This window comes from Sus scrofa, chromosome 7 (assembly GCF_054392235.1).
Source record: "Sus scrofa isolate SSC_HxYL_T2T_F1_AM1 chromosome 7, Sscrofa_HxYL_maternal_Yorkshire_Landrace_v2.0, whole genome shotgun sequence".
NCBI lineage: Eukaryota > Metazoa > Chordata > Mammalia > Artiodactyla > Suidae > Sus > Sus scrofa.
The window spans coordinates 27002654-27014918 of NC_139389.1; positions in this window are offsets into that span (position 1 = coordinate 27002654).

A 12265-nucleotide genomic window follows, 5' to 3' on the forward strand; every position below is an offset into this window, starting at 1 on the left:
GTCAAACTTTATCCAAGTCAGGAGTTCCCGTCGTGGCTCAGTGGTTAACGAATCTGACTAGGAACCATGAGGTTGTGGGTTTGATCCCTGGCCTTGCTCAGTGGATTAAGGATCCGGCGTTGCCGTGAGCTGTGGTGTGGGTCACAGACGCGGCTCAGATCTGGTGTTGCTGTGACTCTGGCGTAGGCTGGCAGCTACAGCTCCAATTGGACCCCCTGGCCTGGGAACCTCCATATGCCACTCTATCCAAGTCAAAGGTTATTTTTCAAAAACACACATCTTCCTTTGAACCTCATAACAAACTTGTGAAGAACAGAGCACTTGTTTTGTTTTGCTAGGTCTGTGGTTGAGAAAACTGGCACAAGCTAAAGGAACTTGACGAACAGGTTTCACAGTCTTCGGTAACCTGCAGGAAGTGGAATCCGCGAGTCCTAGTTAGTCCTCAGTGCCTCAGTCGGGTGAACTTTCAACCACGCTCAGACAGATCATAAAGGGGCTTTGTTTCATTTCCTCTGCCCGCACTAGTGTTTTAGACAGACAAGGCCTTTTTGGTTGAGCATGAAATAGAAAAACAAATGAACGACTTACGCTGTGTTTCCAAGTCTCTAGTACTTCTCATTTTAGGGTAGTCCAGGGAACGCAGCGGTGTGGAGATGCACATTTGGAGGCGCTGGGCCAAAGTTAAATTGCTTTGCATCAATAAAAGAGAATTTAGGAGTTCCTGCTGTGGCACAGTGGGTTGATGATCTGGTGTTGCTGAAACCAAAACACCTCTGATTCAAACCCAGCCTAAATCCAGACTGGGAATTGAACCCACAGTTTGTTTGTTTTTTTTAATTAGAATCACTCATCTGGTGTCTGGACTTACTGAGGCTCAGGGTCTTTGTGTCTCAGTGCAGAAGGAATTCAGCGCGAGACAAAGTGATGGGCAAGAAATAGAGTTATTAGGGTAGGATGCTTGTGAGGGCTACAAGTGGACAGGCCAGGAGTCTCTGCCCCTAGGCTTTGGGGGGCTCCAATTTTATAATCTAAGGAAAGTGGGGAGTAGGAAAAGACCTTCTTCCTCATCCTTCAAATAGACCTCAGGCTTATATCACTAGCTCCTCCTTCGTATTGGGTCAGAGAGTATTTGACCCTATGACGTCAAACTAGGACTGTCATGGTGCTTATTCAAATCAGCAGAAGGGTGGTAACATATGCTAAAATATGTTGAATCATCTCGGATTTCTGTATAATGAGGTCTTCCTACGTTGGAATATCATCTTTCCCTTAAATTCCTGTCCTAGGTCCTAAGGATGGTTACCTTCCTGAACTTGAATACAGGCCTCATTTTATCTTTCACTTGATGGCTGGAGGCATAACTCATGCTTTTATTTATAGGCTCATAGTTAAGCATCCCGCTTTGTTCCATGATGTTCTGATGGCTTTCTTGAGTGATTATTAATATATAGTGGCCTCCCAAGTTCCCTAAGTTTCCCTCTCTGTCTACGGTCCCCTACTGGGACTTCTACAACTACCTGTGTAATTACTCTACTCTATCCCTATTACTGCTGTAGCTGCAGCTGTGGTGTAGATTGCAGCTCTGGCTCTGGAGTCAATCCCTGGCCCATATGCGGAGGGAGAAGCTGAAAAGAAAAGAATTTAGAAGCCTCAGGGCTCAGAAGTAGCTATGACCCAAGGATAAGGACTGGGAGCTGCCTGGAGGAAAAGAATCCATTTGGTGGTCCCACTGGAGAGTCTGAGAATATCTGTGTTGCGGAGTTTGTGATGTCAAACCATCCTGTATCTCCTCTATAGGATCCTTGGCACAATCTTGGATGAACTCAGGGCTTCTGTAAGCACGGCTGTTTTCTGGGAACATGAGAGTGTTGAGTTCTGTCCACTCCTGGGCAGGAGGCAAAACGAGATCCCAGAAAAGTGCTGCCAGGCTGCTGAATTCCCTATGCTCGAGGTGCCTCAGAGAACCAGAGGGGCGAGTGTAAGGAACCAGGTAGGGGCTGTGGCGAAAACTTCTTCAAAGCCCAGGAAGGGCGGTGATGACAGCAGGCTGGATGGGATGGGAACTGAAGACACGGCCATGCGTTCATTGTCTCTGGTCCACTTGCGTTGCTCTGTGTGTGGGGCCCAATTTTTGACCTACAGGCAGGCTTGTTGGCTTTATTCATATCCTGTATTTTCCTGCTTATTTTAATTCTTTTCTTTTTGGGGGCTTCCAGTAGAGTTAACTCAATCATATTCCTCCAGTCGAGGTACGTAATCATCACCACGCAAGGTCTTCTCATTTTATTTCTATTTTCTCCTTTATCTCCAATTCTCATTCCCATTGTCTTCACCCCCGAAGGCAGCTACTTTCTAATGTTTTTCATGGGTCCTTGGCTACAGAGAGATCCCTGAATATAAACGATACAGTATTAGATCTTTCTTTTTTTCTTTCCTTTTTTTTTTTTTTTTTTTTTTTTTTTAGCATATGTATGTTCCCAGGCTAGGGGTTGAATCAGAGCTACAGCTGCTGGTCTACACCACAACCACAGCAACATAGGATCTGAGCCACATCTGCAACCTACACCACAGCTCATGGTAACACTGGATCCTTAACCCACTGATCGAGGCCAGGGACCAAACCCATATCCTCATGGATAGTAGTCGGGTTTGTTAACCACTGAGCCACGATGGGAACTCCAGATCTTTCTTACTTTTTTAACCGAGTACTGTGATTTTAATATCTAGTCACGTTGCTATTTATGCATCTAGTTTACGGCTTCTAATTGCTGAATAGTACTCCATAGTACACAGCGCCGCATTTTATAGCACTTTCTTTGCGCGAAAGGCTTCTAGGTTACCTCCATCTGCCTAGGACAATAAGCAACGCTGTGATGAACCGCCTAATACTCCTCCCCATGTAAGAACCTGTCTAAGATACAGCCCAGGAAAGGATGGCTGGTATTTGCACACTCAATTTCTGGAAGTACCCACCAAATCGCCCCCCAGAATCCATTTACACTTCTGCCAGAGGGGTTCTGAGATGCCTGCTCCCTACCCCCACACCAACAATGGGTACTATCAAATTTGCTAATTTCTGAAAGTCTGATGATGTAAAGTGATCTCTCACTATTGTTTTATTTTTATCCTTTCTTGACTACCAGTGAGGTTGCATAGCTCTTCTGGAATTTTCTTTTACTTTTTTCAGCCTTCCTTCTTTCTTTCGCTGAATCTGGTAGTTTCTTGCATTTTCTAGATATTAATCTCCTATTCATTTTACACTAAAAAATATGACTCATTTATTAAGTATGATAAGTTAATATACTCATTAACTTTTCATTAGATTAAAATCTTGAATTCTTGTAATAAATTCCATCAATTTTCACTTTATGATTTTTTTTTTTTTTTTTTTGTCTTTTTAGGGCCCCACCTACTGCATGTGGAGGCTCCCAGGCTAGGGGTCGAATCAGAGCTGTAGGTGCTGGCCTACGCCATGGCCACAGCAACACCAGATCCAAGTTGCGTCTGGCACCTAGATACAGCTCATGGCAATACCACCAGATCCTTAACCCACTGATCCAGGCCAGGGATCAAACCTGTGTCCTCATGGATGCTAGTCAGATTCATTTCTGCTGAGCCATGACAAGAACTCTGAAACATTCTTTTTTAAATTATAATTTTTGTAGTCGTTTATTGCTTGTGTAGAGGAACAATACTGATTTTTATAAGTTAATCTTTTTTCAGTAATTTTGCTTTTTTTTTTTTTTTTTTTTTGGTCTTTTTGCTATTTCTTGGGCCGCTCCTGTGGCATATGGAGGTTCCCAGGCTAGGGGTCCAATCGGAGCTGTAGCTGCCGGCCTACGCCAGAGCCACAGCAACGCGGGATCTGAGCCGCGTCTGCAACCTACACCACATCTCACGGCAACGCCGTATCCTTAACCCACTGAGAAAGGGCAAAGACCGAACCCGCAACCTCATGGTTCCTAGTCGGATTCGTTAACCACTGTGCCACGACGGGAACTCCACCACATTCTTATTAATTCTAATAGTTTGTTGATTTGTAAGTTGCCTATGTAAAACATGGTTATTTCATCATTTGAAAATAACAGTTTTGACTCTTTTCTTCTACTCCATGTAACTCTTACTACTTTTCCTCATCCTGTTCCTTGGGCCAAGACCTCCAACTCTGTGTTGAACAGCAGCAGTTCAGAGGGCATCCTTAGTCTGTTACTAACATGAAAAAAGTTCACTAAGATTTCTTGATTAAGTATATTGACTATTGTGGATTTGGAGGAGAGAGGCAGAGAGGGTATATCAAGTTAAAGAGTGTTTTTCTATTCCTAGTCTTTTTAGAATTTTTCAAATAATACCTAAGTTTTAAGCTTTATCAAATACTCGTCTTCAGGTTTTGAGATAGTCATTGTGGTTTTTCTCCACGGATGTGGTCAGCCCATTGTCGGATCTGCTGATAAACAATTATTACCTTTCTGAGATAAACTCTACATGACGACAAAGTTTATTTCTTACAGTTCAAGGCTGGAGTTTTGCATAATTATATATAGATTCTTTCTTGGCCATTGTCTACCTCAGTGATTTTTTTTAATAAATAACTTTACAATCTTATATATGCACCAGCAACATTTGAAAGTTTCAGCTTCTCTACATCCTTTTTGACTCTTGATATGGTCAGTCTTTTTTTTTTTTTTTTTTTTTGGTCTTTTAAGACTGCACCAGCAACATGTGGAGGTTCCCAGCTAAGGGTCGAATGAGAGCTGCAGCTGCCAGCCTACACCACAGCCACAGCAACACAGGATCCAAGACCTATCTTCTACCTACATCACAGCTTACAGCAACACCAGATCCTTAATGCAATGAGCAAAGCCAGGGCTTGAACCTGCGTCCTCATGGATCCTAGTTGGGTTTGTTTCCACTAAGCCACAACAGGAAACTCCTCCTCAGTGCTTCTTGAACTTTGGGGTTTAAAGTCATCTGAGAGTCTTGTTGAAATGCAGATTCTGATTCAGAAGGTAAAGGGAGGTACCTAAGAGTTTGTATTTCTTTTTTTTTTAATCTTTTATTTATATATATATTTTTTCTACTGTATAGCATGGTGACCCAGTTACGCTTACATGTATACATTCCTTTTTCTCACATTACATGTCCCATCATAAATGACTTGACAGAGTTCCCAGTGCTGCACGGCAGGATCCCACTGCTAATCCATCCCGAAGGCAACATTCTGCATCTATTTACCCCAAGCTCCCAGTCCCTCCCAGTCCCTCCCTCTCCCCCTTGGCAACCACAAGCCTATTCTCCAAGTCCATGAGTTTCTTTTCTGTGGAAAGTTTCCTTTGTGCCATATATTATATTCCAGATATAAGTGATATCACATGGTATTTGTCTTTCTCTTTCTGACTTACCTCACTCAGGATGAGAGTCTCTAGTTCTATTTATGTTGCTGCAAATGGCATTATTTTGCTCTTTTTATGGCTGAGTAGTATTCCACTGTGTATCTATACCACATCTTCCTAATCCAATCATCCATCAGTGGACATTTGGGTTGATTCCATGTCTTGGCTATTGCGAATAGTGCTGCAATGAATATGTGGGTGCATGTGTCTTTTTAAGGAGAGTTTTGTCCAGATATATGCCCAAGAGTGGGATTGCTGGGTCATGTGGTAGTTCTATGTATAGTTTTCTAAAGTACCTCCATACTGTTCTCCATAGTGGTTGTACCAGCTTACATTCCCACCAAAAGTGCAGGAGGGTTCCCTTTTCTCCATACCCACCCCACATTTGTTATTTGTTGACTTATTAATGATGGCCATTCCGACTGGTGTGAGGTGGTATCTCATTGTAGTTTTGATTTGCCTTTCTCTAATAATCAGTGATATTGAGCTTGTTGGCCATCTGTATATCTTCCTTGGAGAAATGTCTACTCAGGTCCTTTGCCCATTTTTCATTTGGGTTGTTGGCTTTTTTTCTGTTGAGTTGTATAAGTTGTTTGTATATTTTAGAGATTAGGCCCTTGTCAGGTGCATCATTTGAAACTATTTTCTCCCATTCTGTAAGCTGTCTTTTTCTTTTCTTTTTGGTTTCCTTTGCTGCACAAAAGCTTGTCATTTTGACTGGGTCCCATTGGTTTATTTTTGCTTTTGTTTCTGTTGCTTTGGGAGAGAGTTTGCATTTTTTACAAGCTCTGGGGACAGTGGTGCTGCTGACCTTGGACCACACTGCGTAAGGCTCTATTGCGGATCCCAACGTAGCTCTGCAAACTCCAAATTCCAGAGAAAGGCTTGTGATTAGCTCAGTACTGATTTTTGTGCCAGACTGAAGCCAGTGTGTCTGGATGACCCTTGATAACATATCTATCTCAGGCCAATCGTTGTGGCCAAGGTACCTGGTACAGGTCATAGCCCTTTGGCTTGGTTATTAAGGGTTCAAACTCTGGCTCTGCCAGAAGCAAGTTACTTCATGCCTCTGAATCTGCCTCCTCCTGTGAAAACGAGACGTAACAAAATACCTTTTCTACTGGATTATCAAGCTTAAATGAATTAACACCTGTGATGTGGTTCTGGAATCCAGTTCCAATGTGGGGCGGTAGCAGGGGGAAGGGACTATTTCTCCACATCACTGCAGCTCTCTGGATACCAGCCGGGTGTCCTACCACCAGTGTTCTGACACTACCTGCCTGCAGAGCACATTCCAGGGATTCAGTCCCACAAGACCATTGTCCACTTCGGGGGCCAGCCGCAAGTCCAGGCTGTTACCTGTACTTCTGACCCACTAACTATGAGTCTGAGGTTTCCATGACCCTATCCTTGGGTTCAGTTAACTTTCTAGAGTGGCTCGCAGAGCTCAGAAAATCTGCTGACTCACTAGACTACTGATTTATTACAGTGGATTTTAAAGGCCACAAATCAATAGCCAGATAAAGAGATACACAGGGTGAGGTCTCAAACCAAGAAGCTCCCGTTCTCCTGGTGCATGGGGCCTGGAGCATTAGCACAGGGAAGTGTCCTGGTTCCCCAACCTGGAAGCTCTAGAAACTCCTTCCCTTTTGGGTTTTTATGGAAGCTTCATCACACAAGCGTGACTGATTAACTCATTGGCCAGTGGTGATTGATTCAACCTCTAGCCTCTTCCCAGAAATGAGGGGATGGAGACTGAGAGTTCCAACCCTCTTTTTTTCTGGTTGTTTTCCCTGGCAACCAGCACCCATCCTCAGGTGACTTCCAAAAGTCACCTCATTAACATAAGCTCAGTTGTTTTTCATAACAAGCCACCCTGGAGTTCCCATTGCGGCTCAGCGGTAAGGAAACCAACTAGTAACCATGAGGATGCACGTTTGATCCCTTGCCTCCCTCAGTGGGTTAAGGATCTGGGGTTGCTGTGAGCTGTGGTGTGGGTCACAGACGCAGCTCATATCTGGCATTGCTGTGGCTGTGGTGTAGACCAGCAGCTACAGCTCCGATTCAACCCCTAACCTGGGAACCTCCATATGTCACAGGTGAGGCCCTAAAAATAAATAAACAAACAAACAAATAAATAAATAACAAGCTACTCATTTCACCTTTATGAATCTGAAGAATTTTTAGGAACGGAGGACAACATATCACATAGCATAACGAGAGATGTTCCCACTGCTTTTATCCTTCAGGAAATTCCAAAGGTACAGGGAATTGTTGAACCAGAAATTATGGACAAAAGTCAAATATATATGAGAAATATATCTGAATGACCAAACATCTACTTCTTACAAATCACAATATCACAAATGTGATGGGCCTGTTACAGTGCTTGGCATTTAGTAAGCAGTTAATGTTGAAGATGGAATTGGGGCAGATTCCCTTAGAATGAGCTCCTGGAGGGAAGCTCAGTGAATGATGTCTCAGATGACAAAGTCCAAGTCAGAATCATACTGGTGTAAGCATCTTAAATGGGCACCAAAAAGAACGTATTTAGAAGTAAGAAAACCCTGGGAGTTCCCGTCGTGGCACAGTGGTTAACGAATCCAACTAGGAACCATGAGGTTGCGGGTTCGGTCCCTGCCCTTGCTCAGTGGGTTAAGGATCCAGCGTTGCCGTGAGCTGTGGTGTAGGTTGCAGACGCGGCTCGGATCCTGCGTTGCTGTGGCTCTGGTGTAGGCCGGTGGCTACAGCTCCGATTGGACCCCTAGCCTGGGAACCTCCATATGCCACAGGAGCGGCCCAAGAAATGGCAAAAAGACCAAAAAAAAAAAAAAAAAAGTAAGAAAACCCTCACTTATCTATTCTTTTTCTCATATGTGATGGAGAAACCTGGGGCAAAGTTGAAAACCTGGGATAAGTCCAGTCAAGCACTCTAGGGCAAACATGACGGAGGTGGCAGAACCAGAATCTCAGATACTCAGAACCACAGGTGAAGGAAGAAGTGGAGCCAGGAGCGGCCTCTGGTCACAGCCTCTCTAGGGCTGGATGTGCCCTGACTTCAAAAAAAGTGTAGCTTCATTGCCTGGATGTCGGAGTAGGGAATTAAAAAAAAAGAAAGAAAGAAAGAAGGAGTTCCCATCATGGCACAGGGGAAACGAATCCGACTAAGAACCATGAGGTTGCGGGTTCCATCCCTGGCCTCACTCAGTGGGTTAAGAATCAAGACATTGCCACGAACTGTGGTGTAGGTGGCAGACGTGGCTCTCAGATCTGATGTTGCTGTGTTGTAGGCTGGCAGTTGCAGCTCCAATTGGACCCCTAGTCTGGGAACCTCCACATGCTGCAGATGCGGCTCTAAAAAAGCAAAAACAAGAAAGGAGGGAAGGAAGGAAGGAAGGAAGGAAGGAAGGAAGGAAGGACGGAAGGAAGGAAATATATTCTAATTCACGGAAGAACAAAAACCTAAACTAATGAGAATTGCTGTGTAGATTATCTTTAATTTGGGACTAGGGGGCTATCACCAGTGAAGAGTATCTTGGTAAATTCTCTCCCTCCCATCCCCATTAGAAAGAAGACTTAAGAGCTAATTATCCTCATCATGACAATAAAGCCATTACCATCCCCATACAGCAGTCTCTTTGTATAGGGATTCTGAGACTGAGTGAGTGGCCCAAAGAACCAAGCAGAAATAACAATGAATGCACAAGTCAAGGTGCCCACCCTGCAGATGTAAAGGCCTGCTATTCCGGTCTTGGCTCAGTCAATGACTTTGACCTTTGGAAAATCACCCCCATTTGCGTGCTGCTTCTACCCCCTGAGCATCAGCTTGTTCCTCATAGAAAAGGGGACCAACTTTGGGTACTTCCTTCTAGTCTCTTGGGAAAGCAATGACCTCATACCTTTGGGCTCAGGGAAAACCATGAGCTCTAGAAACAGGAAGACCCTGATTCATATCCTGACTCACATGTTAGTTGTGTGATCTTTGGGAGGTTTACTTAATCTCCTTGAGCTTCCAGATTCCTGGTTTGAAAACTGGGGACAAGAACCCATCTTAGGATACTGTTATCAAAAATAAATAAGGGCGTTCCTGCCATGGTGCAGTGGCATAATTCGTTTCTGCCAGGCACGCTGTGAGTCAAGTGGTCAGTCTGAATTTTTTTTTTCAGTTTCACAAGAAAACAGACCAGTACACTGACATGCTCAAGGAATTTTGTTTTTACTCTTTAAATCCTGAGTGGCTGTGACAGTCCAGGCTGTGGTGGCTGGAATGGGACACCTCCTCTGCTCTAGACTCAGGCCTCAGATCCTAGCCTGGGAACTTCCATATGCTGCAGGTGCAGCCATAAAAAGACAAAGAAAAGAAAAGGAAAAAAAGGTAGTTCCCTGGTGGCCTAGCAGTTAAGGATTAAACATTGTCACTGCTGTGGTGCCAGTTCAATTCCTGGCCCTGGGAATTTCCACATGCCATGGGTGTGGCCAAAACCCCACGAAAACCCAAAGCAAACAAACCAAAAAACACATGAAAAAATGACCCCTTTCCACAAGGGAAGATACTACCTGGAGAAGTGCCACCCTAAGAACGTCAATTACAGAACAGTCTGAAGGAGACTAAAAATCAGTATTTTTCGGAGTTCCTGTCATGGCTCAGTGGTAACGAATCCAACTAGTACCCATGAGGACGTGAGTTCGATCCCTGGCTTTGCTCAGTGGGTTAAAGATCCGGCATTGCCATGAGCTGTGGTGTAGGTTGCAGACGAGGCTTGGATCCTGCGTTGCTGTGGGTGTGGTGTAGGCCAGCGTCTACAGCTCTGATTTGACCCCTAGCCTGGGAACCTCCATATGCCGAGGGTGCGGCCCTAGAAAGAAGAAAAAAAAGAAAGGAAAAGTAATTTAGCACAAATCTCTGCTGAGAGAGCTCCTAACATTTCCCTCCCAGGAAGAGGGCAGTTCAATCCAGCAGGAAGGAGGGAGAGGCAGGAGGCAGCCATAAGCAGAGACAGATAAACATGTGAGAAGCTTAAGAAAGCACTAATTCCATAGGACAACAATAACTGTGACTAAGTGGATGCATACTAAAGTGTGTATGAGATTGTTTTTCAGACTCATGGAGGAAAACTTGGAGGAAAACCAGTACAGGAAGTAAGAGTAATCATAGTTTGGCCTCATGACCAGCTGTAACTCCCTTGGACACAGACATGATAATGAACATAGTCAGCAATCAGCCAACCGATGTCAGGTGTCTACCTTGAAGGGAGGGAAAGGATGGGACGTGCGGGTGAGTGTGGCAGGTGTGCGGGTGAGCCTGGTGGGTGGTATGGGGAGGAACAGAGCTCAATCTTCCTTCTCCACAGTGGAAAATTAGAGGACCATGCCCCAAACTCATGTTATTTACAAAAAATGAAGGTGAACACCAAAATAAAAAGAACGAACGGGGACACGAGGGAGCGGAACGAGGCAGGGTTCTGTTCTCTCTGCAGTGATAAGCATTATAGATCTGCTTGACCATATGGGCAGGTGCAGTTCATAAAAAACAACTTAAAATGTGAATATAAAAAGTTTCAAATTTCAAAGAATCTGTTGAATAAATCTAGCTGTCAACTTTCTGTACTAAGATGGCATCACACTTTTTTTTTTTTTTTCCCTTCTTTTCAGCCACACTTGTGGCATACGGAAGTTCCTGGGCCAGGGATGGCGTCTAAGCTGCAGCTGTGACCTCCACCACAGCTGTAGCAATTGCTGGATCCTTAACCCACTGCACCAGACTGGGGACTGAACCTGTGCCTTAGTAGTGACTCGAGCCACTGCAGAGACAATACCAGATCCTTAACCCACTGCCCCACAGCAGATACTCCCATCATATGCGTTTATTATCACACATTTTTATTCTTTTGCAAGGGTTTTCTACAGTTTTAGAAGTATGACACTCATAAAACTCATTAAAGCAACAATGACCTGAATGCATTAATACTTGTTCAAATGGAAATGTTCCCTATTTAATAACTATTAGCTTTTAATTATACAATAATCACCTTAGAAAGTTTCAGAAATCTTTCGCTGTTATATAAAAACTCTTTCCCAAAAAAAGGGTAAAAGGCATTTTGGGAATTATGAAATTATTTTGTGAAGGATTAGTAGTGTATAATTCTAGGAGATGGTTCCTATCAATCAACAAAATACATTTAACATTTCAAAAATAAGCTAGTAATTATTGTCTCCCAAGATTCAAATGTGAATGAAGAGACTTCATTATAATTAATAATGCATGTCTTATTTCTAAGAATTGACATATTTTGCATATATGTATTTAGAAAGATTTATTTTTTTAAAGGGAAAACATTGATGAGTCCACAAATGACAGTACAGGGAGGAAAAATGCTCTTTGCCATTAGTAAAATCTGTGACGTACTATCTGTAATCCTCTCTTTTCTACCTTTAAGACGGCAATTTAAAGAAAATCAAAAATAGACAAAAAATGGTCAGAGAGCTGAATGTTAGGAGGCAGAACTGAGTCTCTGTAGGTTCTATTTCCTTGGGGCGCTGCTTATTTTCCAGGGAAGGACTGTGGGTGTGCCGGGCTGGAAAGGGGAGCCCCAGGCCCCACGGAGCCAGATCTCAGCACAGGCCACCGCTGCAGGAGAGGAGAGCAAGGTGGAACTTGGCGTTGTCTGGCCTGCGTCCCGTGGGGGCTCTTCTTTGGGGACTTCCAGAAATGACAGTATGTGTGCAAGCAGAAGACAGTAAGCAAAGCTCCAGTGCTCTAAAGGACCCCAAAGGAGGACAGCAGAAAAACCTGGGCTACCGCCATCAATGGATCCTCTTTGACTGCAAAGGTCTGGTGATACGTGGGTTACAATAAAATATATGAATCCAGGCTG